The sequence below is a fragment of the Oryctolagus cuniculus genome, chromosome 14, assembly GCF_051225735.1.
Source record: "Oryctolagus cuniculus isolate XC-2025 breed Fujian yellow rabbit chromosome 14, ASM5122573v1, whole genome shotgun sequence".
Taxonomy (NCBI): domain Eukaryota; kingdom Metazoa; phylum Chordata; class Mammalia; order Lagomorpha; family Leporidae; genus Oryctolagus; species Oryctolagus cuniculus.
The window spans coordinates 13,995,871-14,023,180 of NC_142880.1; the positions used below are offsets into that span (position 1 = coordinate 13,995,871).

At 39.2% G+C, this 27,310-nt stretch overlaps 1 long non-coding RNA gene across 14 annotated transcripts in view; it reads right to left on the reverse strand.

Annotated features, from left to right (window-relative positions):
* LOC103349546 (uncharacterized) overlaps positions 1-27,310 on the reverse strand; it is a 97,076-nt gene that overhangs the window by 21,153 nt on the left and 48,613 nt on the right. For 5 of the 14 annotated variants that reach the window (XR_016220493.1, XR_016220487.1, XR_016220486.1 and 2 more), the window contains one exon: positions 3,403-3,448. The exons of 3 other annotated variants lie outside the window; for them this stretch is intronic. This is a non-coding gene — a long non-coding RNA (uncharacterized LOC103349546). Of the gene's footprint in view, positions 1-3,402; positions 3,482-22,711; positions 22,951-27,310 lie in introns of those variants that run through there. 6 more of the 14 variants (XR_016220489.1, XR_016220488.1, XR_007922548.3 and 3 more) reach the window with 2 other exon arrangements.

A 27,310-nucleotide genomic window follows, 5' to 3' on the forward strand; every position in this document is an offset into this window, starting at 1 on the left:
CCAGAACACTTCCAAGAGATACCTTTTTAAAAAAAAAACTTTCATTTAATAAATATAAATTTTGAAAGTACAACTTTTGGATTATACAGGCTTTCCCCCCCATAACCTCCCTCCCACCTGCAACCATCCCATCTCCCACTCCCTCTCCCATCCCATTCTTCATCAAGATTCATTTTCAATTATCTTTATATACAGAAGATCTACTTGGTAATACTAAGTGAAGATTGCAACAGACTGCACCCACAGAGACACACAAAGTATATTGTTTGAGTACTAGTTTTACCGTTAATTCGCATAGTACAACACATTAATGACAGAGATCCTACATGGGGAGTAGGTGCACAGTGACTCCCATTGTTGATTTAACAATTGACACTCTTATTTATGACGTTAGTCATCACCCAAGACTCTTGTCATGAGCTGCCAAGGCCATAGAAGCCTCTTGAGTTCACAAACTCCGATCTTATTTAAACAAGGCCATGGTCAAAGTGGAAGTTCTTTCCTCCCTTCAGAGAAAGGTACCTCCTTCTTTGATGGCCCATTCTTTCCACTGGCATCTCACTCACAGAGACCTTTCATTTAGGTCATTTTTTTTTCTTGCCACAGTATTTCCATGCCTTTGAAACTCTCATGGGCTTTTTAGCCAGATCCGAATGCCTTAAGGGCTGGTTCTGAGGCCTGAGTGCTTTTTAGGGCATCTGCCATTCTATGAGTCTGCTGTGTATCCCACTCAGGAGATATCTTATATGTTAAATAGACTTTTTGACTAGTTTGAAAACTCAGTGTTAAGAAGACTTTCTTTTCTTTTTTTTTTCTTTTGTTCTTTTTTTTTCTTAAAGGTCTTCCTTCCCTTGGTTCACCCCCAAAATGGCTGCTATGGCCAGCGTGCTGCGCTGATCCAAAGCCAGGAGCCAGGTACTTCCTCCTGGTCTCCCATGCAGGTGCAGGGCCCAAGGACCTAGGCCATCCTCCACTGCCTTCCCAGGCCACAGCAGGGAGCTGGATTGGAAGAGGAGCAACCGGGACAGAATCTGGCACCCCAACCAGGACTAGAACCTGGGGTGCCGGCGCAACAGGCGGAGGATTAGCCTAGTGAGCCGTGGCGCCGGGATAAGACTTTCTATTGGAAAACTTACTGAGTTTCAAATGATCTTTTAATAATTTCTGAAATAAGTATATTCTATATAATATAAAACACCTGTGATTAAAAAGTAATTAATATTTTCAAGATCAAAAGGATATCCACTTTAAATTCCGGAAAGGAACAAAAAGATGATATGGCGCGAAAATTCATATACAGATTTTCTCTCTTTGTATGCTAACCATTTACTTTTTGTATTCGTGATTACTATAGGTTTATATATAGAAAATCAATAAATCTTCATTATCTCCATCCACATTTCTTCCTCTTCCACATCTATTTTGAGTACTCCATGTTTTGATCTTATTTTCCCTTTGTTTCTAGCTCTATCTAGATAATCCTAGCATCACTATCTCATTACAACTACACAGCAGATTTCATCAAATGCCACTGCTCTCCTGTGATAGTCATCTACAACAAAGTTCACTCAAGATCTCCTTACCTATGGATGTATCATTAAGACAGACGTTTCTCTGACTGAATCACTTGTGCTTCTCCAGTTTGGAAGCACATATCCCTGTGCATGCACAAGAACTATAAGATAAAGATTATGTTTGTCAACAGAGCATTTATTTAACTGAAGATTTGGATAGGAGAGATGTAATAACTGGAAAGCAACTTAAATACTTATTTTTATCTTAACTCAAATATGTATACGAAGAATACAAAATTCATAATCAATTTTAAGAAAGAAGGGAAACTTTCAAAAAACTTGAGCTATGTCTTTCAAGTGCCCAATGTTGGGCACACTGTTAACTTGATAATAGGTTATCAGTTCAGCTAATCTTGAAAAACACACTTTCAACAGCTATGCAGATACCAGATTTAACAATGAGAAAAGATTACACAAAAATGCAGGTCAGACCCAGCAGGCCAACCCCTTCTAATTCTAATGGAGCCCCAACAGTCTCTGATTTTTAAGGGGCCAGGTGGGATCCCACAGAAAGCAATCTCATTTTCAAGTAGGTATATCTTTCAGTAGATCTTCAACAAAGTAAATATCCTCTGGAGCTGGTTTCATAATATGTTCCTCTTAAGAAGACTGGCTCTAGCCAGTTCTTGGGAAATGTGCTCACAGACAGGGATTGCCCAATTGATTCTGGTAGACAAGAAAGTACATAGGGCAGTGGAAGTCATGCCAATGATTGTACATCCATCCACATCTTTATGGATAAACTAATCTATAAAACAATGGCACACAGTTGCTTGTTATTAGAATTTAGATAATAGTCATACCATCCAAAGAGCTCAAGGCATTCTTCATTAAACTTAAAAGTAAACAATGATGTTCATTCTTTTCTGGCTGGCAGGGTGAAAATTACCTCCATGGGGTTGGCCATATAGACAGATACCTAGAGTAGACAGCTGCCCACACACTGTAATTTGAAGGGAGCCATAGGTCCTGCCTTGTGGAAAATATTTTCCCTTTTGATTTCTCAGAATAGCCTTCTCTGTACTCCTGACCTCTATTCCCACCATCAGTCACCTATGAGTTAAACATTAAGTAGAAGTACTATCCCCAAAAAGTCACTGTGGAAATGTACACTTAGATGACTTGGGGAAGAGGTGTTGGGTTTTTCCATTTGTGCAAAATCACATTGACATGGAATAGTTTTCAGACTGGAAAGCAAATACTAGGCTTTTGGTGGTATGGTCAAAAATGGTAAGTTTTCATTACAAGAGTTGAAACATCATAGGCTATTACGAAGAATCAGATGACCTGGTTGGGGCCCAGCAGAGGGCACCCTAGGAAACCAATACAGGGAGCCCAGATGCATGACTCTAGAGAGAGATCAACTAAATCATGCCTTTTCCTTCTTTGTAATTTTTCTTAAACCAGCCCTGACCACCACAAAGCAAATCAGACAACTTTAATTGACTAGAAGTAGAGTGTCCAGGAGTCAGCAAATTACTTCTGAATTGTGTAAAGTGCTAAAGCCACCATTATATTCATCACCATCACCATCACCTTCACCATCATCATCATCATCATCGCCACCACCCCCAGGGCCATATACAACTTCTCAATTGCCTGTGGGAGCCTAGTCCCTCCCTTTGGTAGGTAATAAAAAGGAGCTGCAGTCACAGAAAACAGGGAAAGATCATTAGAAAGGCAGTAAGGGGAGCCAGGAATGATAAGCACAGTCTCTGGGGCAGGAAGAAGGCTATGGGGATAATATTCTTGCTGGGTGCTCCTTGATGTAGATAGCTGGGATGGCCACCAAACTCTCTTTTCCCCTGAGAGGGGTTGGCCCACATACCTCTGCAGCTTTACAGGAATTGACAGATGGAGCTACATCGGTTCACCTGTAGAGAGTCAGAGGATACCACAAATCATTCCTGAGGAAAAGCAGAGAATTCACTCTGTAGACAACAAATGATCCCAAAACAGACTTCAGAGTATGCCTGCTGTATGCTAAAGAATAGGAAATGAACCTTGAGAAATTATCAAAACAATATTAATTACCAATGAGCAAAATACAAGTATCCAACATTGAAATTATTTTTCTTTAACAAGGATCCCATGTTCTAACAAATAAATACAGAAGTATAAACTTTGACAAGAAAAGGAGGTACAGAGATGGTCAAGGGCTGGAAAAGTCTCTGTCAACTGCATTTATCACCTACATTGTTCTCCATTTTCCTCTACTGTGAATTTTCTGTATGCAGAGCCAATGGGCTTGAGTTTGGTAAATACTCAATGATCTCTGGTTGAATGGATAAACTGAATACTTTCCCTAGGGTTGACACAAAATTTGGGTGTTAGACCAACTAGAGATAATAGAGGGAAAACTCCAGTTAGGCTAATCTAACTTGGTGAACAATCTTCGTGCTTAAGGAAACAAGTGTCAGTGATATCCAGAAAAGTGTTATGGAGCACACCAGTAGCCATGTGCAGGAGTCCAGCAACAAAGAATCCAGAAGGGATGGCAACAAAATGCACATGTTCATGGAAAGATAAAACAAGGGAAATCTGTCATTAGGCAGCAGGATCTCAACCATGGGACAGGTGTCAAGGGAGATTATAGTCATGGAGAAAGATTCACAAGAATGAGACAAAGGCCAAGTCCTAGAATATAAAATCATCAGGATAGGGATTCCAATACTTCTAGAAATAGAACATTCCAAAACCAGTAAAATGGGAAAGGGCATTTAGTTTCATTTACAAGGCAAGCAACAAGCAACAGTACAGTCTAGCAACAAGGACTGTTGGTCCACTTAACAGATCAGGAAGCTGAAGCTCTGGGCATATATGTAGCTTGTCTAAGACAATATAGTTAATTTAAATTCTTTGGGATGGGAGAGGGAGTGGGAGACGGGAGGGTTGCGGGTTAGAGGGAAGTTATAGGGGGGAAAAGCCACTGTAATCCAAAAGCTGTACTTTGGAAATTTATATTTATTAAATAAAAGTTAAAAAAATTTAAATTCTTGATCCTGGTTTAAAAAGCCTACCTAAATCTAAATCTAATTATCCCTTGTTATCTTATGTTAGCCTGCAACTCTTAAACTCAGTTACTAGCTTTGTAACTGTATTTTGACTATTTCAGACATCCTGAATACTAGACTAGAACTCCTCAAATCAACCCTTAAATGAATCCATAGATGAGAATGAAGTTGAGCCTACAATAATAGATCTCAGCCATGCCTGTTTGTTAGAATTATCTACAGTGTTCTGAAACACCAGAGTCTGGATTTCTTCCCCAAACCCTCCCTCTCCAGAGTTGATAGTTTAATTAATCTGAGGCTTGGCCTGAGCATCAGGATTTCTGAAAGTCCTCCCAGATGATTCTAATATGCATCCAAGATGGGGACTACTGGCTCCAAGCACAAGTCAGGAGGCCTCAGCTGTTAGTAGAGCTCTGGTGCCCAAGCACGTATCCCCCAGTGTGATAGGAAAAATACTACAAGTTTTATGTGCCTTAACTTTTTTTTCTTGGACAAGTGGACCATAGCCTATTCTTTGTTATTCCAGTTTAACCTCTCAGAAAATATGCCAAAAGTAAACAGGTGTACAATTAAACCCTACACATAAAATGGTCCAGTGTTCTCAGATCCTAAGTTCTGGCTGTGTGTGACCAAAGGCAAAGTTTTAGAACTGAATCTTTCAAATTGCTCATTACTATTCCATGCTTGGGTAAAAACCCTTGCATCACCCCACAAAGGAATGTGACTCAAGTCAAAAAGAAAACAAAAACATTTGCATTGCTTTCATGATTAGTAATGGGACTAGAGAAAGGTTGAGGTGTCCAAAACAACCTGTACTTTCTCCAAGCCATTTGAGATCTGATTCATGTTATAGTCACTACTCTTGATGCCCCCAAATGATATAGTAGACATATAATTTCTGAATGTGTAATTTCTAGATGCTTAACTTGCTTGGGCTAAATCCAAATCATGAAACTTGTTTATTATTTAAGGTGCATACTTCATACAGCAAAAACAAGTTCCCCTCCCCCAACTTGCATTGTCAGAATTCTTGCCCCCAGCTCCCTAACAGAAAACAACTACAAAACAAGGATACATTTGTCTAGGGTGACTATACATCCTTGTTTTCCTGGAGCAGTCCTGGTTTACATCTGTCCTGCCAGCATAATTATTGATAGCACCCTCTCACTCTCAAAAATATTTCAGTTTGGATGATAAATTATCTGGTAACCCTATGAAGAGCTCACTCAATCTGCCTTTCTTCTACAACTAGCATAACGAAATACCTCGCTTGGAATATGGCCCCTTTATGTTTAGTAAACTCCTGTAGCTAACCAGGAAAATAAGATTATTGGAAATCAATTGATAAAGATTTCTTCTTTAAAAACAAAATAAAAAAGATTTTAAAAAGTTTTCTGATGAGCTCTATCAAGATAAACAAAAACAATAACTCATTAACCAAAAGTAAGAAACCATGTACTTCCTAACTAAAACCTGTGTTCATTATCTGTGTCTGCTAACAACTATGTGACCCTGGGCAAGAAGTTTATCCTTTTTGGTCCAACTTTTCTCCTATGTCAAAGGAATGGTTTGAACTAAGTTGTCTCGCTCACCTTTTTGAGTTAAAATTCTGTGGGTCTAGATTGCTACTTTCTCTAAGTATTTTACATAGTTACAAAATGTTTTGCTTATTTTACACTTAGGCACAACATTCATTAAATGGCATCCAGAGATATCTAAGGCCCAATTGGTTTAATTCATGCTATTCATTATCTACTTTATCAAAATCATCTTTATATGTAGGACTTATTTTTGAAGATATGATTCTTCCAATTTTTAAAAATAGTATCTATACTAGTGTTTTCTGGGCATGTAAATGTTCTGTTCTGTGACTTTTTGCCGTTAAATTTCACTCAATTAGCCATTTTCTACTATCAATTACACTGTCCACAAAATATTAGGGCTATTTTTGAAAATATTTAAAGAGCTGCTGGAAAGCACTGAAACATATCATGAGTAAGCATGAATCTACCAATTATACTAATACTCTTAGAGAACAAATTGTTTTGTGTTTAACCTTAAAGCAAAATAATTGAATGTACTTTCCCTCTTAATCAATAAACATAATTAAATGTCTATTGTGTACTTAGAACTGCTAAAAGCTCTAGGAATACAAAGTTAATCGCAATGTACTCTCTCAAGTAGTCATAACCCAGTGCCCCTGTATACCTGTGGGATACATCAAATGTCAGAAGATTTGTGAAAAAGACCTGAGGAATTTAGTTAGCTGTCAGGTTGACAGCAGTCAAACATGAATATAATAAATGAAAAGGTAGCCGGCGCCGCGGCTCACTAGGCTAATCCTCCACCTAGTGGCGCCAGCACACCGGGTTCTAGTCCCGGTTGGGGCGCCGGATTCTGTCCCGGTTGCCCCTCTTCCAGGCCAGCTCTGTTGTGGCCAGGGAGTGCAGTGGAGGATGGCCCAGGTGCTTGGGCCCTGCACCCCATGGGAGACCAGGAAAAGCACCTGGCTCCTGGCTCCTGGCTCCTGCCATCGGATCAGCGCGGTGCGCCGGCTGCAGCGCGCTGGCCGCGGCGGCCATTGGAGGGTGAACCAACGGCAAAAGGAAGACCTTTCTCTCTGTCTCTCTCTCTCACTGTCCACTCTGCCTGTCAAAAAATAAAAATAAAAATTAAAAAAAATGAAAAGGTAAAATAATATTTTGGAATGCTGAATAAAGACATGTTCAGAAATGAGACTAAGAACCCAGATATCTCACTTAATTGTAGGAAGAAGTACTGTGCTCAGTTCTAGATTCTACCCTAAGATTTCAATGTGAAAGTTGAGTAACCCATCAGTGTGGTTAGGAAACATTTGGGCATCTGGGAAACATTATCTGTACTTTATACTGCACATTTCATTTCACTTAGACTAATTATCATCTTCAGAAAGTGACAAAAGTTCCATTTGAATATTTTGGCCTTTGTACATTTCTCTGTATGTGTGTATGTCAGAACTGTAGGAGGGCAGCAGAACCATGAGTACAAGTAAGCAAAGGGATTTATGAAGCTAAGCCATTGTGCAGAGACTTCTGCTTCCAGAAATGATGGACCAGCTAATTCAAACCAACCCTTCAAGGAAAATGTTGCCAGGTGGAGCTTAAAAGATACAGAAAGAAATGCAGAGTATCAGAGATGATATATATTAGATCAAATCCAAATTGATCGCTGCAATGGCTTGACCATATTCAATAGTGAGTTTATGTAATAATTATTACATAACATAAACTATAAATTAGAAAGCATTAAATGCAGCCTTAAGTTCTTTGTATCATCCAGGAAGTGACAGCAGTGCTCACTGATGTTAAAGTCAAGGATGCATATGTTGCAATTTTAATGACTCTACCAAAAGAGTAGTAAAAGAATGTAGATCACAGCTACTAGAAGATTGAAAACCACAGAATGTCAATCTAAAAGAAAACAGAAAGGAAAGATAAACACAGAAAAGCATAGATAGAAAGCAAATAGTAAACTAGCAGACATAAACCAAAATCTCAGTAACTATGCAAAATGTAAATGAACCAAAAGCAATGATATGATCAAAAGAGTAACAATGTGTTAATAAAACAATCCCTTCCGGCACAAGATGTTTGTGTGTATTTATTGCGGCTTTATAATCTTCCTTCCCCTGGGACTCATCCCAATTGGTAATGTCACAAATATCATTCTGTACTCAGAATAAATGGAATATATAGATAAGGGTCTGAAGTATTATTACATAGCATCAACCAGCCAAAAATACATACTTGTCCAACATGGAAACTCCCCAGCTCAGTCAACATATTTCACCTGAGTGACATCCAAACACCAAACAGATTATAGGCTTTGCTGCATGTGATGTACACAAATCCAAGACTTGCGTTAATTTATTTCAAGCCATGAACACATTCACGTGGATAGTAGTTCAATTCTAGCGTGAGCAAAGTAAGGTTTTTAAAATGTAAGGAGGCAGCATTAGTAATTTCAGTAGCCCAAGAGGCATAATTTGAGTCAGCCTAGGAAAATCATTCTATGATCACTTATTTATGAGAAAATATAAAGCAGCTATTGCATCTTTTTTACCTCCGAAGCAAAAGTTTGGTGTTAGAAACAAACTGAACTGTTTGTAGGAAGACGAATCACAGTTAATAAAAAAAAAAAAAAAAAGACTGTGTATATCCCATGGTATAATCTTGCTGCTTTGTGGTTCTATTTATTTTTCAATGATATTCTTTTATACAAATATATTTTATGGTTCTCTAGTAAAAGCAAATAGACAAGAAAATGCCTTGAGAAAAGGTGGTTCTGGAAAATATTTCATTTGAGAAATGACTGGAAAAACACAAATTCTAGGTGGAAAACATGATTTGCATGGTATCTGACCCCAAATACTTGAAGAAGCATCAATTTTAAGTGGGAAGGGACGGAAAGCCAACTCCAAACAGAGCACACAGCTGGATATGTTTCTAAAATGCAAGGAGGTAAATTTTAATTCAACATAAGAAAGAACTTGAACACACATCAACAAAACAGGCTACCTAGTAAGAGAAGCTCAGAAGTGATCAGTAAGTACTGTCATAGAGGTATTCTGATGCACAAGGGAATGCTGGGAAATTAAGGTCTTTTAGTGAAATAGCTGTTATTTCCCACATACCAGCAACCCATGCATCTTTCTTCTTTTAATAGCTTGCCACTGTTCTTTGATGATCCACCTCACCCCACTTCTATGAGGTTTGGCAGAGCTGAAATCATTCAGAGAGCAGCCATGGGCATGTGACCCTGGTACAGGAATTCAGTGGCTAAGAAAATCAGTACATGGCCCATGTTGCAAAAATCTGAATCAGACCTAATACTTTTTAAAGAAACTGTTGGGAAAGAGAAATTATTTTCTTTGTAATATTGATGAGAGGATATGACGTCAGCCCAGAACTCTTGCAGTCAGCTTTCCCGTAGTAGGGGAGGGCTTTACCATGAATGGAACCAATGGCAGAAAGCCTGATCTAAGCAATAGAGAGGTAGACTGAGTTTGGGCTGTAGCAATCGCTGAAGCCAGAAAAACTCAGTTTGTCAATACATTCCCATATTACATTTAAACCAATATGACCTGAGTTTTTGTTGCTTGAAACAGAAAGAACACTAAATAATACAGGTCCCTTCCAACAACAATAGAAACAATATGGTCTAGGTTAGCAGTCTTCTAGTAATTTCTGACAGATATCAAGCATTTCTAGAAATGCTTTGATGGTATTTAGATGCAGAACTTGCTCTGATAGAAGTAACAAACTTCCAGCCAGCACCGCGGCTCACTAGTCTAATCCTCCGCCTTGTGGCGCCGGCACACAGGATTCTGTCCCGGTTGGGGCGCCGGATTCTGTCCCGGTTGCCCCTCTTCCAGGCCAGCTCTCTGCTGTGGCCAGGGAGGGCAGTGGAGGATGGCCCAAGTGCTTGGGCCCTGCACCCCATGGGAGACCAGGAGAAGCACCTGGCTCCTGCCATCGGATCAGCGCGGCGCGCCAGCTGCAGTGCGCCGGCCGCGGCGGCCATTGGAGGGTGAACCAACGGCAAAGGAAGACCTTTCTCTCTGACTCTCTCTCTCACTGTCCACTCTGCCTGTCAAAAAAAAAAAAAGTAACAAAATTCCACTGCTTTTAAAATTGGCATTTTTATGGTGATATGGACAAATTTTTCTCCCATTTCATTTGAATTAATGAAGTGTTCCTGCATAGTTTGTATTTCCTTTATATCATCCTGATGATCCTCAACCTGCAACTCCTAGAAGTAGTCATGCTAATGAATGTACTTTGCTTAATATTATGGAGATTTTTTTTTTAAACTGAAAATGGAATTGCCATATAATCCAACAATCCTACTAGGTATATGCCCAAAATATATGAACTCCTTGAATCAGAGATACCTGCTCCACTAGGTTTACAGAAACACTGTTCACAATCACCAAAATACGGAATTAACCAATGTGTCCATCACCAGATGAATGAAGAAACTGTGGTATGTATATGCATGCACACACACACAAATGGAATATTATCCAGCCATTTAAAAAAGAATGAAATTCTGTCATTTGCAAAAAAATGAATGGGACATGATGTTGAGTGAAATAAGCCAGGGGCTGATGCTGTGGCATAGCAGGTAAAGCAGCCACCTGCAGTGCCAGTATCCTATATAGGTGCCAGTTTTGAGTCTTGGCTGCTCTTCTTCCAATGCAGCTCTCTACATGGCCCACGTGCTTGGACCCCTGCAGCCTCATGGGAGACCCAGAAGAAGCTCCTGGCTTTGGACTGGCGGATGAAAGATCTCTCCCCCACCCCCTCTCTGCCGCTTTCTCTCTCTCTGCAACTCTGACTTTCAAATAAATCTATCTATCTATCTATCTTAAAGCAAGTGAGTAAGCAAGCCACAGAAAGACAAATACCATATATTGCTTATACGCAGGAGCTAAAATTAAAAAAAAAAAAAAACTCTACTTCAACACAGAATGTTCATTAATTGAAGCTGAGAATTGGGGGGGAGGGGTGGATAAAGGGATTTGTAGGAAAAAAAAAAACACAGGAGGGGCTGGCACTGTGGCATAAAGGAGCTAAGCCTCCACCCGTGGTGCTGGCATTCCATATGGGCACTAGTTTGTGTCTCAGCTGCTTTTCTTCCACTCCAGCTCTCTCCTTATGGCCTGGAAAAGCAGTGGAAGATGGCCTAAATGCTTGTGCCCCTGCACTGGCATGGGAGACATGGAAGAAATCCTGGCTTCAGATCAGACCAGCTCTGGACACTGTAGCTATTTTGGGGAGTGAACTAGCAGATGGAAGACCTTTCACTCTCTCTCTCTTTCTAACTCTACCTCTCAAATAAACAAAATCGTATAAAAAAATAGAGGAAACACAGGACTGGCACTGTGGCGCATTAGGTTAATCCTCCACCTGAGGTGCTGGCATCCCATATGGGCGCCAGGTTCTACTCCCGGTTGCTCCTCTTCCAGCCCAGCTCTCTGCTATGGCCTGGGAAGGCAGTGGAGGATGGCCCAAGTGCTTGGGCCTCTGCACCCATATGGGAGACCAGGAGGAAGCACTTGGCTCCTGGCTTCAGACTGGCGTAGCTCCAGCAGTGCCGGCCATTTGGGGAGTGAACCAATGGAAGGAAGACCTTTCTCTCTGTCTCTCTCACTGTCTGTAACTCTACCTGTCAAATAAATAAAAAAAAATAGAGGAAACTGTGTATGGACCATTAATGACAAAGATACTAATATCTAATGTTAATTGGGGAACTGGAGTGACAAGGATATGGGAACTCTGTATTACTACTTGACAACTTTTGTTTTATAAATTTAGAACTATTCAGAAAAAATGTTGAAAATATTTTAAAATATAAACATGCCTGAAATTCCCTGTTTGACTTTTACAACCAAATTTTAAAGGACCTTATAAAACATTGGCAACTACCTCAATAAATGCTATATTAGTTGGAATTCAGTTTCCAGCAACTCTAGCCACAGTTAAGCAGAAATGGACTTTATTAAAAAGGATATTGAACAGTTTATAGATTCAATGGGAGGGCTACACAGCCCAATTTCAGGATAAAAATCCAAAGAAAAAGTTCAAATTAAGTCCTGGCCATATTTTCCCTAACGGAATAACTGCTTTCATTGCCACGAGGAAAAAGACTGCTGTACATAGTTTCATTGCATCACTCTGGTCCAGCTCTGAACCTGTCTCAGGAGAATGTTGTATCTTCAAGGGAACCTGCTAAATGTCTAACAAACTCAGCCTCCACAGTATTAAACTCTCTTTACCCCACACCAAGACTCCTAAGTGGAGAATTTCCCAAATATAGAAAGGGGCTTGGTTGCAGTGTAGTCAAAATGAATCACCAATGTCCACAATAAGCCAAACCTTCAGCAGCCGAGTATCAATTTACAGAACTTTTCCCCATACTTAAAGTTCCAGAAATAAAATGCTTCCTGCTTAGCCTAAAGTAACTCTTCTTCCCCATATAAAGGGAACACGCTCAAGCTTTATACAAATTGAGATTCAGGCTTCCTGGAAGATGTCCAATTCTTCTGGAATTGTGCCATGGTCTTGCTTCAATATTCTATAGACTAATATGTAAAGTTATCTGCTACTCAAGCACACTGTCTAAATAACAAGAGACATGGGGAGAAAATTTAGGAAAACCTGTTAAAATATATAAATATAGGCATTAAAGAAAATGTGGGTAGATGCTACAGTCATTTCTACAATTCCCCTTGGTGCTGTATTTGGATCAATGACTTTCCACTTCTGCTATCAACCTCAAGTTTGCTTTGTCCTCAGCCAAGGATGTACCCAGACTTTCATGCTAAGAAAACTGCCTCTTTGACTATCCTTTCTGTATTGCATTGCTGTGAATTTCCTTTAACTTCCGATGCTGGAATGCAGTATTAAGAGGCTCCATAGAAGATCACCCTTCTTGACTCCTTTGTGTGCAGTTCTGCTTTCCCACTGTAGCTAGGATCAAACATCCCTGTTACTGCACAATCCTCCTTTTGACTATTCATTCCTGAGTTTCAGAATAGGAAATGGAGGAGTGGCAATATCAGCTTCCAATTCAATGAACCCAATTTTGACTTGTGGAAGCAGCCTTCACTTGACTACTAAGATCCCTTAATCAGCAGAGATCAAAGGGACCAAAGTATGATGCAAAGTTTTTGTGAGTGAGCCATCTCATAAACTCAAAAGAGGTGTCACTCCAGTTCTGCCAGATGAATGTAATTGGATGGAAGAAGGATCAGTTCCACAAACTTGTCACCGATTCAGACCACAGCATCTTATAGACCCAGTCACCAAGTATTGTTCCCTGGAAGACATCGTAACAAAATATTTGGTGTGCCATTTTTAAAACTCCATCAGACAGTCTGCAACTGGATACATGGTTAAATTCCAGGAACACTAGTCCATTTTCTTACTTCTATCACCATAAAGTAAGCTTTCTCCATAATGCAGTACTTCTTGATGGAGAATATATTTGGCATCTCTGTGAGTGGTGATGCTGAAGAAAATATGACAAGCAGAAAACGCAAAACCAAATACAGAATCATCTAATCACTGTGATGAATGATTTGGGGCCACAACCTGACTATCTTAATGGATGCCCAGAGAGCCGGTAAAGCACTGATTATTCTCAATACTTCAGTAGTTATAAATTTATCCCTTCTGTTGAAACAGAAACCCAGATGGCTTGGCATTTGATTAGAAAATGGAGCTTCCCCATATGTATCTGTGAGGGTGCTTAAAGAGAAAATTGGTATTTGAACTGGTGGTGAGTGGGGAAGATCCCCCCTCAATGGTAGTGAGCATTGTCCAATCATCCAGGGGCCTGGAAGAAACAGAATGGTGGAGGAAATGGGAACAAGGCTCTCCTCTGGAGCTCTGTCACCCTCCTCCTGTCCTTGGACGTCAGAACTGAAGACTGTTCATCTTTTGAGCTCTGGGATTTGCGCTCATAGCCCCCTAGTTCTCAGGCCTTCAGCCTTGGATGAAGTGCCACACCATCAGTATCCATGGTTGTAAGCCTTTGGACTTAGACTGAGCCATGCTGCCAGTGTCCCCCATTCTCCAGCTTGCAGAAGGCTTATTGTGGGATGTCTTAGCCTTCATACTCAAGCGATTCTAACAAATCCATTATATCCATCCATCCATCCATCCCTTTGTCTCTCTCTCTTATTTGTTCTACCTAGAGAACCAGAACTAAAACAATCACCTATTCTCAAATAATTGCACTGCCCATTAAGGAAAGAATTCAATATAATTAACAGGTTACCAGAAGGCTGGCTCCATTCCAGACAAGATGGAAGCTGAAATGTTTATAGTTGAAGTGATGCTGGGGACAATATCATCCCCAAAATGCACTTGGCAATTTTATTGTCAGACTCAATTCTGGTTTGGGATGTTCTGGGTGAAATTTCCTTGATTACTTAGACCAAATTCTGGTTCTTCAGCTCTCACAATGATTCTGTGGGCAACTCAATGTGCTACTGAACTGCCTAATTCAACTAGAGTTAATTCCAGGTACCTCTAGCTAAGGAATAAGTAAACTTTCTAAAGTACATCCTTTCTGAAATACATGCTTTCATGAAAGTTTTTGTGAATCAACCTTCCACAAATTGAATATTCCCCCAACCACTTATCCCAATTGATCACATGACAATCTAGTAGGCATATAAATCTTAATATCTCCATTACAACTTTTTTAAAAAAAGATTCATTTATTTCTTTGAAAGTTAGAGTTATAGAGAAAGAGGAAGAGACACAGAGATCTTCCATCTGCTGGTTCAATCCCCAAATGATTGCAACAGCCAGGGCTGGGACAGGCTGAATCCAGGAACCATGGGCTTTATCTGGGTCTCCCACATGGATGGCAGGGGCACAAACACTTGGGCCATCTTCTGCTGTTTTTCCCAGGCTCATCACCAGGGAGTTGGATTGGAAGAGGAGCAGCTAGGACACGAACCCGTGCCCATGTAGGATGCTGACATTGCAAGTAGTGGCTTTATCCCCAGTGACACAATGCCGGTTTCCAACATGCAACTCTTGATGTTTCCACCAGACCTCACTCCTTCCCAGTCCTCCCTCTTAGTTTATGACACCACCATGCATTCTGTGGCTCAGACCCAACTCCAACCACATTTAGCAAATCCTTGCAGCCTTGCTTTCAAAATTTGACCCAGATCCACATATCATCCCTATTTTCACCACTGTTAGAGCCTTTGTCATCTCTCACCTGGGTCATTACCTTAAATTCATCATGAGTTGTCTTTGCTTCAGTCTTTGTCCCAGGCGGTCTATTCAGCACACGGTAGCCAAAATAATCTTAAAAATATATGTCCGGTCATATCACTAATGTTAGGGACTAATATTTGTGTCTCCCAAAATTCATTTGCAGCAACTCTAATCTAAGTGTGGATATATCTGAAGACTGGACGTCCAAGGAAATGAGTAAGGCTAAATGAGGTTATAAAATGAGGGGAGTGTTAATCCTATAGGACTGGCATCCCTGTAAGAAGGCACTGTCAGTCCAATCAAAGAGCTTGCTCTCTTTCATTGCATGTGCACTGAGAAAAGGCCATTTTCGAACATCACAAGAATGTGGCTGTCTGCAAGACAGGAAGAGTCCCCACCAGAAACCAACCATATTGCCACCCTAAACTTGAACCTCCAGTACCCAGAACTGTGAAAAAATGGATTTCTGTTTTTTTTTTTTTTAGCCCAGTCTGTGATATTTTGTGACAGCAGCCTTTGATAATTAACATAATGTTCCATTTTCACACTTACAATGAAGTACAGGATTCTTACTACTACCTAAAGGACCCAACATGATCCTAACCTGGCCATGAACATCACTTCTCTCACTCACTTGGCACCAGGCACACTGCTCTCTTGATTTCCTTAAACACATTATACTCTACTCATTCCTATCTCAAAGATGGTGCCCTTGCTTTCCTCTCTGCTGGATCTACTTCCCAGGCCTTCTCATGTCTCAGTCCTTCACTTCATTCTCATCTCTGCATAAAATCCTTTTCTAAAACATCAGTTTTAATGTTGTTGTCTAAAAGAGTAACTCTGGGGGCCAGTGCTGTGGCGTAGTGGGTAAAGCTGCCACCTGCAGTGCCAGCATCTCATAGGGGCACCAGTTCAACTCCCAGCTGCTCTATTTCTGACCCAGCTCTCTACTATGATGTAGGAAAGCAGTAGAAGATGGCCCAAGTCCTTGGGCCCGTGCACCCATGTGGGAGACCCAGAAGAGGCTCCTGGCTCCTGGCTTCGGATCGGTGCAGCTCTGGCCATTGCAACCAATTGGGAAGTGAACCAACAGATAGAAGACCCCCACCCGCCTCTCCTTCTCTCTCTGTGTAACACCAACTTTCAAATAAATAAATACATATTTAAAAAAATAAAATATAAATAAAGAGTAACTCCTATCCCCTACCTTTGCCCCATCACTCTGGCCTTTCATTCAGTTTCTTCTTCACAATGCTTATTCTCAAACTGAAAATCGTATTACCTAATTATAATTTTAGTTATTTTTATTATTTTCACTAACTGGAAGATAAACCTCATGAGGACAAGGGTCTCATCTCATATGTGACGTTATCTTGTAAACTCACTCCTCTGGGAAATTTGGGTCTTTCAGACATCGTTTTAAAAGAGCATATGTGTTCCAGAAAATCTCTGGACATGAAATAGCAGGTAAAGGTTTTAAAATTGCATGTTAAACAGAATAAAAACTTTCTAGGAGAAATCAATAACATTGTAAGTCAAACAATGTGCTAAAAATACAATACTGTAGAGTCAAGGGGAGCCAAGGCTTTGCCAGAAATGTATAGTAAGAGAAAGACCTCAGCTTAATATGTCTAATAGAAACACCCACACAATTATTTTTAATGGGCTATAAAAAAATAGATGTTCAAATATAGTTACCTTGAACAATTTCCCTTCTTATGTTAAAGCTTTAACCCACTGGCCCTGTCCCAAAAATTTTTGTTACAGATGATGAGCTATAATTAAAATATATTACAAGTTCCTGTGATCTTTTAGGTTGACAGTCTAAGATTAGCAGCTGGAGAAAAAGTAAGTGTAAGCTGGAGAATTCTATACTTTAGTAAATTCTCCCTCCCACACTCCAAATTGCAATAGCGGGGCCACCACGAGCACTACGGCAAGCAGTTGCCCAGGTGCACTGTTCAGCCAAGAAAGGGGTTGGGGGTGGGGAGTGTGTGAAGGAACCCTGAAGACAGGATGGAACTGGCAAGATCATTTTCCTGATTTGACCCTGTGACTGGAGCATCCAGTTTGGGGATTTGGGTCACTCAATCAGCAGGTATTTATCCAGTGCTTTGTGCCCAGAAAACTAGCTCAGCAGGATAACACAGGCAAAGACAAAATGTTAGAGAAAAAAAAAAGGAAAAATAACAGAAACTGAGATGAAAAAGACACATTCTCCTCTTCCTCAACCTCACACTCACTTCTTTGCTGACCACCCCATTCCTCTGTCCTCTCTTCTTGCAGCTCCACAAGAAAAATGGTCTTTGTCCTCCAGCTGTCTCCCCTTATATCCCACTTTCTCCTCAATCTCCAGCTACATCCCTTTTATCTGTTTCTCACACACCCCCGGCAAAACTTATCCAAGACTTTCCAACTGCCGAATCCTGTAAGGTCCTTTTCATTCTCCACTAAGTTATCGACTGCATTCCCACTGCAGAGCACTTCCGTCTGGAAAGTCTCGCCCTTCGTATTTCCCGAGACACGGTTTCTCTGGCCACCCCTTTGCCTTCCGTACTGGTGCCAGTGAAAGTGCTGGTGCCGCTATTTGGTTCCTCAACGATGCTTTCCTAGGAAAGTGTGAGGAGCGTGCCTAGATCTATGCACCCTTCCCCACCATTCATGAAACCAGCCCGCATCTTTCCCCGTGTATCCAGGTGCGGTCCCAGACAAGTCAGTCTCAACTGGTCCTCAGCTCATCTCTCTCAGAACCTCCTGCTCAGTATATTTACATTATCTTTCACTACTGTCAACACTGCTTTTTACCGAATGGTTTCTTGCCATCCGTATTTTCATCAATTCTGTCCCTCTTGTTGAGATTATACTCCTGTATAATCTTACTTGCTTATGGATGTTTAACTTATCTGCATGATAGATCATCCCTTTCATGAATTGTTTCCAGCCAGGTCAGGTAAAACCCACCACTGCTGGCTACCTGCTAACTCCCTCAGAGAGATATCTAGGACAGTATGTGTAGCACTAAACCATGGAGGAGGAGGAGTGTGCTCCAGGGAGAGGGCTAAGTATGTGGGAAATCCTCTGAAGGAGTCGGGGGGCTCTCCGGGGAGCACAAGAAGCTCAGGGTGGTGGGCACTGGGTCAAAGAGAGTAAGAAGCACCTGGGGAAGGCTATGTGGGGGCCCAATCAAGCACATCATTGTAGGCAGTGGTAAAGATATTTGTGTTCTATTCTAACTACAAAGGGAAGCTTAGAGAATTTTAAGGACAAGGGGTGACAAAATCCACGTTAGGGTTTAGAAGGACCTTTTCAGCTTCAGTGTGAATAGACTTTGAGGAAGCAAAATTGTTAAGCAGGCAACTAGTTAGGAAGTCATTAAAATAACTGAGTCACTTATCCTGGGCTGGTAGTATGGGTGACAGAGAACAAAGTGAAAATTCTGGATGGTTTCTGTTAGAAGCAAACAAGTGAACTATGTTGGTTGATTACACTAATAATCTATTTCAGAATGTTCCATGGTCATTACTGGCTGCATCCTGTGACCATCTGGAGACCAGAATGACCAGCCAAGCTCTGGGTCTTTATGCACACACACAAACAACTTTTACAAAATGCACTGGCATGCTCCACAAAGTTTGCTGTGTTCTTTGAACTATCCTGACCTCGGAAAAATTATTTGCCCACAGAAAACCTTTCAGCCAATTAAGCTTGGACTTTTCTTAAAGGTCACATGGACTCCTGTATTGTAAATACTATTTGTGCATTTCTATTTCCTTTGTTGGCTCATAGAGCATACAAAGAGTAACAAGATCAATGAAGAAGAGAAATGGAGAAATTACTGTAAATAAATTTCTAGAAAGGATTCTATCCGTGAAAAAATAAAAATGACTAAAGATCCTGGGATGGAGATAGTGTCCATACACCAAACATAACAGCTAGCAAATAAGCCTCACATACAGGAAATGTCCATGAAATCAAAATGCCTATCATAGTAACAGGAATATCAGAAGTAAACATCCAGGAGTTACCCACATTGCCTCCAGGTCTACAGAAAAACAGAAAAAGGAATCTGGAATTGAAGTTGAGAGATTTAGGCCCACCAAATGACTACTGAGCACATTTGACTTGTTTCTTTTGAAACTGAACTGCTTATTAAGTGATTCAATTGTTCACTTTTCTGACTTCAGTGTTGACGTTCTTACCCACAGAAAGAGCAAAAGGAAGAAAACCCAGGAGGGTTGGAATAGGAAAATCAGGTATGGATAGACCAGTCCAATCATTTGGACCAAGTAATTTTTCTGAATTGTAGCTTTTGTGAGATGTTATAAAATATGAGAAAATATATAGGTACTCTTTAGTAATGTTTTGATTATGTGTCAAATAAGCCAACAGAAAAACAAAACAAAACAATGGGTATTAAGGACCAAACTACCCAGTTTAGCTCTCAACTCAAAGCTTTTTGCAAGGTTACTTAGTCTTAAAATCAGATATGCAATGTTCATTACATAATAATTTATTTTTTTTAACATTTATTTAATGAATATAAATTTCCAAAGTACAGAATATGGATTACAATGGCTTCTCCCCCATAATGTCCCTCCCACCCACAACCCTCCCCTTTCCCACTCCCTCTCCCCTTCCATTCACATCAAGATTCATTTCAATTATCTTTATATACAGAAGATCAGTTCAGCATACATTAAGTAAAGATTTCAACAGTTTGCTCCCACACAGAAACAAAGTGAAAAATACTGTTTGAGTACTAGTTATAGCATTAAATCTCAATGTACAGCACACTAAGGACAAAGATCCTACATGAGGAGTAAGTGCACAGTGACTCCTGTTGTTGACTTAACAAATTGACACTCTTGTTTATGGCATCAGTAATCACCCTAGGCTCTTGTCATGAGCTGCCAAGGCTATGGAAGCCCCCTGAGTTCACTGACTCTGATCATATTTAGACAAGGCCATGGTCAAAGTGAAAGTTCTCTCCTCCCTTCAGAGAAAGGTACCTCCTTCTTTGATAACCTGTTCTTTCCACTGGGATCTCACTAGCGGAGATCTTTCATTTAGGTTTTTTTTTTTTCCCCCAGAGTGTCTTGGCTTTCCATGCCTGAAATACTCTCATGGGCTTTTCAGCCGGATCTGCATGCCTTAAGGGCTGATTATGAGGCCAGAGTGCTATTTAGGACATCTGCCATTCTATGGGTCTGCTGTGTATCTCACTTCCCATGTTGGATCGTTCTCTCCCTTTTTTATTCTATCAGCTAGTATTTGCAGACACTATTCTTGTTTATGTGATCCCTTTAGTCCTATCATTGCATAATAATTTATTAAGAATTCATTATGGTTTAGTCCCATGTTAGATGTCATGAATGACAAAGTCATTACTCTCCAAGGAACTTAGTCTATCAGATGGAGTTGTTTTGTTAATAACTCAATGATTTAAATCCTATAGCACATAATTTTTAAAATATTATATCATAAAAGCTTTGTTTACTACCAGTTCCATACAATAAAGGCCCAATTTAAAACTTTTCAAAAGGATTTCAGTATTATATATAAGAAAACCAAACAATATGAGTTTATCTGGTTTGGTTACATTCTTTCTATCCAACTCATACATGCAAATTAATTATAAATTTTCCCTTAACCCTTTACTATTGTAGAGCTGAAATGATTTGAGGGAGGGGGAGTTCATTTTGAAATAAGAACTGTAAGAAGTACATGTGGAAAATCTTTCAAAATAAAAGCATATCTACATCAGAATGTATATTTCTCAAGAATTTCTCTAAATATTTATAAAGAAACTCAATAAGAACATGATTCTCCAAAAAAGGCAAAGAAAACTATTTCATTTCATTGTCGAAAAGTGTCCTCTGTGATGGACTTTTAGGGAAGACTGAATTAGCTCTTGGAAATCAGGTTAACGGCAGCTTCCCCAACTGGGTGGAAAGTTACCATTTTTTATTAGCTCAAATGCTAACAAGATACTTTCTTAATTATTCATACAAAGCTGAGGCATGATATCTGAATCACATTTTCAATACATTAACTAACAACAGTTCTAAGTAAACTAAGTACTAGTGAATTGGACCTTTTTTGCTATATTTGTGCATCTTCCTTGTTTCTCATTTTGAATGGTTGCTATGAAAGCTCAAAGCAGAGCCCTGTAATTTCTCCATCAGTGCTCATATTCACTCACTCAGCAAATATTCATTTGTCTATCACGTTCCAGTGGGTGGAAAGGACACAGCAGTGGGGATAAATGAGTGATTAAACAGAAAAAAGGCCTGAGGACAGAGATGTGCACATTCCAGTGGATGGAAAGAGATGCTATAAGAACAGTCAGAAAACATATATAGTGTGATGTATGGTGACAAGTGCATGCAAGAAAAATAGCATGGATGTGGGTGTGGAGTATCGACTCATAAAAAAATAGTAACTACAAGAACAGACCCACTTCTCACCTAAATCCCATGGGGATCTTACATATCTAAATACACATCGTGTTTATTTCTTACAAATATTTATAATAGGGTAATACTATGTTCAAATTACATATTGAAGACAAGCTATAATGAGTTTTTCTTTGTAAAATTCCATTGTAGAACTCAACTGAGGTGAAACTGTATCTTGGGAGCTTGTCTGTTTCTTTGATGTAAAGTAAAAACTGGCCTTTGTTGGTTCTATAAAGTAGAAAATATAATAAGCTGATCTCTGCCTATGTGTGTGCATTATCCTCCTAGAGTATACTGCCTGTATCTACATTTGAAGATCTTTTGGTTCTTGATCCTAAGTTTCACGGAAGCTCTAAAGGGTGTTCTTGTTTCATAATAGGATAACCTGGACGAGACTATAACAAAATACCTGGATACTTAAGTTAGATACTCCTTTCATCATATTGCCTATCCCTTTGAAAAACAGACTGGATTCCTCAGCACTTTCTATAGCTTAAAATTCTTAGTAGGATGTTCTCAAACTCTCCAATGCTAGTTGATTTTACAAAAAAAAAGTAAAATATTTTTTAAATATATTAAATTTTGAATAATATTTTCCAATTCTAGATCAAACAAGTCACATAAAACTCCATCTTCAAATCCCATAGCCTTCTTATAACTCAAATCAAATCCAAGTTTCCTTTCACTTTTCCACACTTGTGCTAGCAAGGCTCTTCAATGCCCAAGATCCAATTTGTGGCGCTTTTCTATTTCTGAGGTGTAACTATTCCTGCAATGGCTGATTTCATATTATCAAGATGACATCACTGAATTTGGAAGTGGAAAATCATCCTCCATGAGTTAGTTCACACCAGTTCTCACATATCATTGATACAGTACACTTTATTTTTTTATTTTTTTAAAGATTTTATTTATTTGAGAAGTAGAGTTACAGACAGTGAGAGGGAGAGACAGAGAAAAAGGTCTTCCCTCCATTGGTTCACTCCCCAGATGGCTGCAATAGCTGGAGCTGCATCAATCCGAAGCCAGGAGCTAGGTGCTTCTTCCAGGTCTCCCAGTGGGTCCAGGGGCCCAAGGACTTGAGCCATCTTCCACTGCTTTCCCAGGCCATAGCAAAGAGCTGGATTGGAAATTGAGCAGCTGGGACTAGAACTGGCACCCATATGGGATGCCGGTGCTGCAGGCGGAGGATTAACCTACTGTGCCACAACGCCAGCCCCAATACAGTACACTTTAAAAACCACAGTAAGGCACACAAAATTGGACCTGTGAAAAACTTTTGTTTGACTATTTAAGGCAGCTTGTTGGGGTGTAATTAACAAAATTGGACATTAGGTGTTTAGATATAAATCTAGTTTATAAACAAGACAGATGCTAAGGTACTGTCTTCTTTAGTGTTAATTATCAGTGATAACTTTATATATCAAAGAAAAAACTGAATATTTATTTTAATTACAAATGTCTAATGAGTAAATCTCCCAAAGGGTAGTCTAATTTGAAAATAAATTATTATTTTCATTGAGAAGTTGAGAAGTAAAGTTCTTATGAAATTTTATTTTTTAAACATATTTATTTATTTGAAAGTCAGACAAAGACAAACAGACACAGAGACAAACAAAAAAGATCTTCCAGCTACTGGGTCATTCTCCAAATGCCCCCAACAGCCAGGGCTGGACCATGCCAAAGCCTGAAACCTGTACCTCTATACAAGTCTCCCATTTGGGCAGCAAGGAACCAAGTACTTGGACCATCACCAGTTGCCTCCAGGTCTTTAGCAGGAAGCTGGAGTTGGAAATGGAGCTGGGACTGGAATTCAGGTACTCTGATATGCTATGAAGGCATCTCAAGTGAACTCTTAACCACAGTGCCAAACACCCTCTTCTGAAATGTTATTTTTAACATTCCTAGAGAGAACTACCAGCCAGTTTGTGACCAGCTGGACACCATATGATTAATATAAATGTATTATAAACATAGCAGCATTTAACTATTGTACTCTGAATTATTGTTTAGAAGAAAATTGTGTTTTCTTGAAGAACTGAAAATGAAGTATTTTGAAATTTTACACTAAATGTCCAAAAGTTATTTCCATAATTCTGGCAAACTAAGTTTAGAAATAGCAATGTTTTAAATCTCTTAATTATTATTCAATATATTAAATTCCATCTCATCCTTATAAATCACACATGAAATCACACAAAGAAACAATTTTTTCCATTGAACAAATATGTTGTTCATGAGTTTCTTATTGTAGTCCTTGTACAGGCCTGGGACAGAATAGAGAATTGATAGTGGCCTTTGACTACACATAATTTGATAAACTACATGCATACATATGAATACACACATACACACACAAGCTGTTTTGAGAATTTGTCTAGGATTTCATGAAATCTATAGGTCATTTTGTTGGAAATGACATTTTTATATTATCAAGTCTCCCACTTCATGAACATGGTATATCTATTAACTTATATCTATAAAAACATCTCTCCTTATAGGGTAATCCACATCTTACTTGTTTCTGGGCATTTTATATTTTAAAAATTATTTTTTATTTTATTTGACAGGCAGAGAGACAGAGACAAATATCCTCCATCTCTGGTTTTATTCTCCAAATATTTGCAACAGCCAGGCATGCATGAGGCTGAACCTGGGGGCCAGGAACTCAATTTAAGTCTCCCACAAGGGTGAAAGGGACCCAACTACTAAAGCCATCACCATTTGCCTCCACGTATGTGCATTAGCAGGAAGCTGGAATCAAGAGCAGATCTGGAACACCTGATAGAGGATGCAGAAGTCCCAAACAACATCTTAACTACTGCACCATCTTATTATATCATCATAAACTGTGTATTTTAAAACTAATTGTTGCTGATATATAAATACAACTGATGTTTTATTGGGTGTTTATCTTTTTCAAAATATAGAAGGTCCTATCTATTTCTAATTTGCTAAAAGTTGCATTTAAAATATGGATGGATGTTGAAATTACTAAACGATATTTCTACATCTTTTGAGCTGGTTATATCATTTTTCCCTTCTTCTGCAAATGTGATTAATTACATTGGTTGAATTTCAAAAGTTAAGCCAACTTTCATTTCTTTACTAAACTTTACTTGAATTTAATATACACGCTTACATACTATTGCTACATTAAATATTTGTCAAGAAGTATGGGGCTGGCACTGTGGCTTAGAAGGCTAAGCTTCTGTGGTGCCAGCATCCAATATGCGTGCCAGTTCACGTCCCAGCTGTTCCTGTTCCAATCCAATTTCTTTGCTTCTGGCCGAGGCAGGCAGTAGAAGATAGCCCAAGTGCTTGGGCCCTTGCACCCACATGGGAAATCTGGATGAAGTTCCTAGCTCCTGGCTTTGGATCAGCTCAACACCAGCCATTGCAGCCATTTGGGGAGTTAACCAGTGAATGGAAGACCTTTCTCTCTGTATCTCCCTGTCTGTAACTCTCCCTCTCATATTAATAAAATTTTTAAAAAACATATGAAAGATCTGAGATTTTCTCTACTTGCAAACTAACACGTTAGTGCCATAGTTTCAGGGATGTAAGCAGAAATGCAACATTCCTGAAACAGAAACATTATTCTCACAGTACAGAAAGAAGCATAAACTTTATGTTCACATCAATTCATCTTTAACCCTAAAGTGAAAGGGAGTGGCCCAGGTAGCACAGATCACAAAATGGGTTAACCTCAGAACTGAGAAACCCTGAACACACAAATGTTCCTGGACTTTGTCCTAGAGGGAATCATTACCTTTATTTTACTTGATAATATAACATCTGTCTCTTCTTTAGAGGGAAACTATCTCCATCTTCCAGACCTCCTCACTACACAAACACACATTAAAAATATTCTGAAACAAAACTGTTTGTGCTTCTGCTGACAAAATGTGCAAAATTATTAAGCCCATGAAAAATCACCTCTCAACAATTTAAAAAGTCCACAACATGTGATCAAAATGATTTTATGTAGGCAACATTTAGCTACACCCATATATTTGCCTTTCTCATTGTCCTTGATATTTGACTACCCAAACAAAATGATTTTATTTTTCTACCTAAGGGATCTATTTATTGTAGATCTGTTGAAGATCATTCTATCAGTCTTTGATTGAAAACCAAATGTCATTGTTTCCTCTTTACTCTGGTTAATTTTCATTGGATGTAAATTATCTGGGGTGGGCATTATGGTATTTTATGTTAAGCCACAGCTTGTGGTGCCTACATCCCACATTAGAGTTCTGGTTCAAGTTCAAATTCCAGCTATTCTGCTTCTGATCCAGCTCCCTGCTAATGCATCCTGGGATGCCACAGATAATGGCTCATGTGAGACTCACATGAGAGACCTGAGTGAACTTCTGTGCTCCTGGCTTTGTTCTGCCACAGTCCTGAATGTTCTGGGCATTTGGGAAGTGAACCAGCAGGTTCATATATATATGAGAGAAAGAGAGAATGTGTGTGTGTGTGTGTGTGTATATATATAGTGTGTATGTGTGTTTAATGCATTTCATAATTTCTTTGGAAACTAATAAATCCAATCAGGCCTCTGCTTTGGTCCTTCTGAAGCTGGAACTCCCAGTGGCTTTTCCTGGCTTAGGAGCTCATTTGCATTTTTGTATTTTTATTTGACAAAATCCCATCTTACATTCTGTGTATTAAAAAATAATAGTTCTGGTGGAAAAAAGTAATAAATCAATATAATTGTTGTTCCCTGAAAGTAATCTGCCTTTTGTCCTCTGCTTTAATATTTACATCATCATCATCACCACCACCACTACCACCACCACCACCACCATCAGTTCTATTGGAATAAGATGAGCTTTAGCATGAATTTCTTTTTTTTTTGGTATCTTTAGGGATTAAACCTAGGCTTATAGTTCTTTGTCAATTTTGGAAAATTCCCAGCCACTGTTTCTTCAAATATTGTTTCTGCCTGATTCATAATCCTTTGCTTCTTGGATACCCCATGTCTATTATACTTTCTCAATGCATTCTCTTCATTTCTCATCTTCCTTTTCATTGTACTTATTATGATCCATTATTTGCTCTGCATAATTTCTGTCCTACCATGCAGATCACAAATTGTCTTGAATTGTGCTTAGTATAAAATCTATTAAGTTTGTAAATACAACTACTGTATTTCCTAGTTCTAGCTTTTCTATTTGATCATTTTTCAATATACAATACTTCATTTAAAAGTTTTTAGCCCCCATCTATGATGTTAAATCTTGTCTTTTTTTCTTTTTGAAAGGAGCAAGCATGAATTTTAAAATCACTGTTTGGTGATCCCAATTTCTTGTACCCTTATGAAATTGTTTTAACTATTTTAACTGATTGTTCATGAAGTTTTATCTTCTCAGAGTCCCAATTATTTTCTATTGTGCATCAGCCCCCATGTTTTTAGAACAGTTGATATAATTTGAGGCTTGGACAGTGTTAACTTTCCCCAGAAAAAGTTTGCA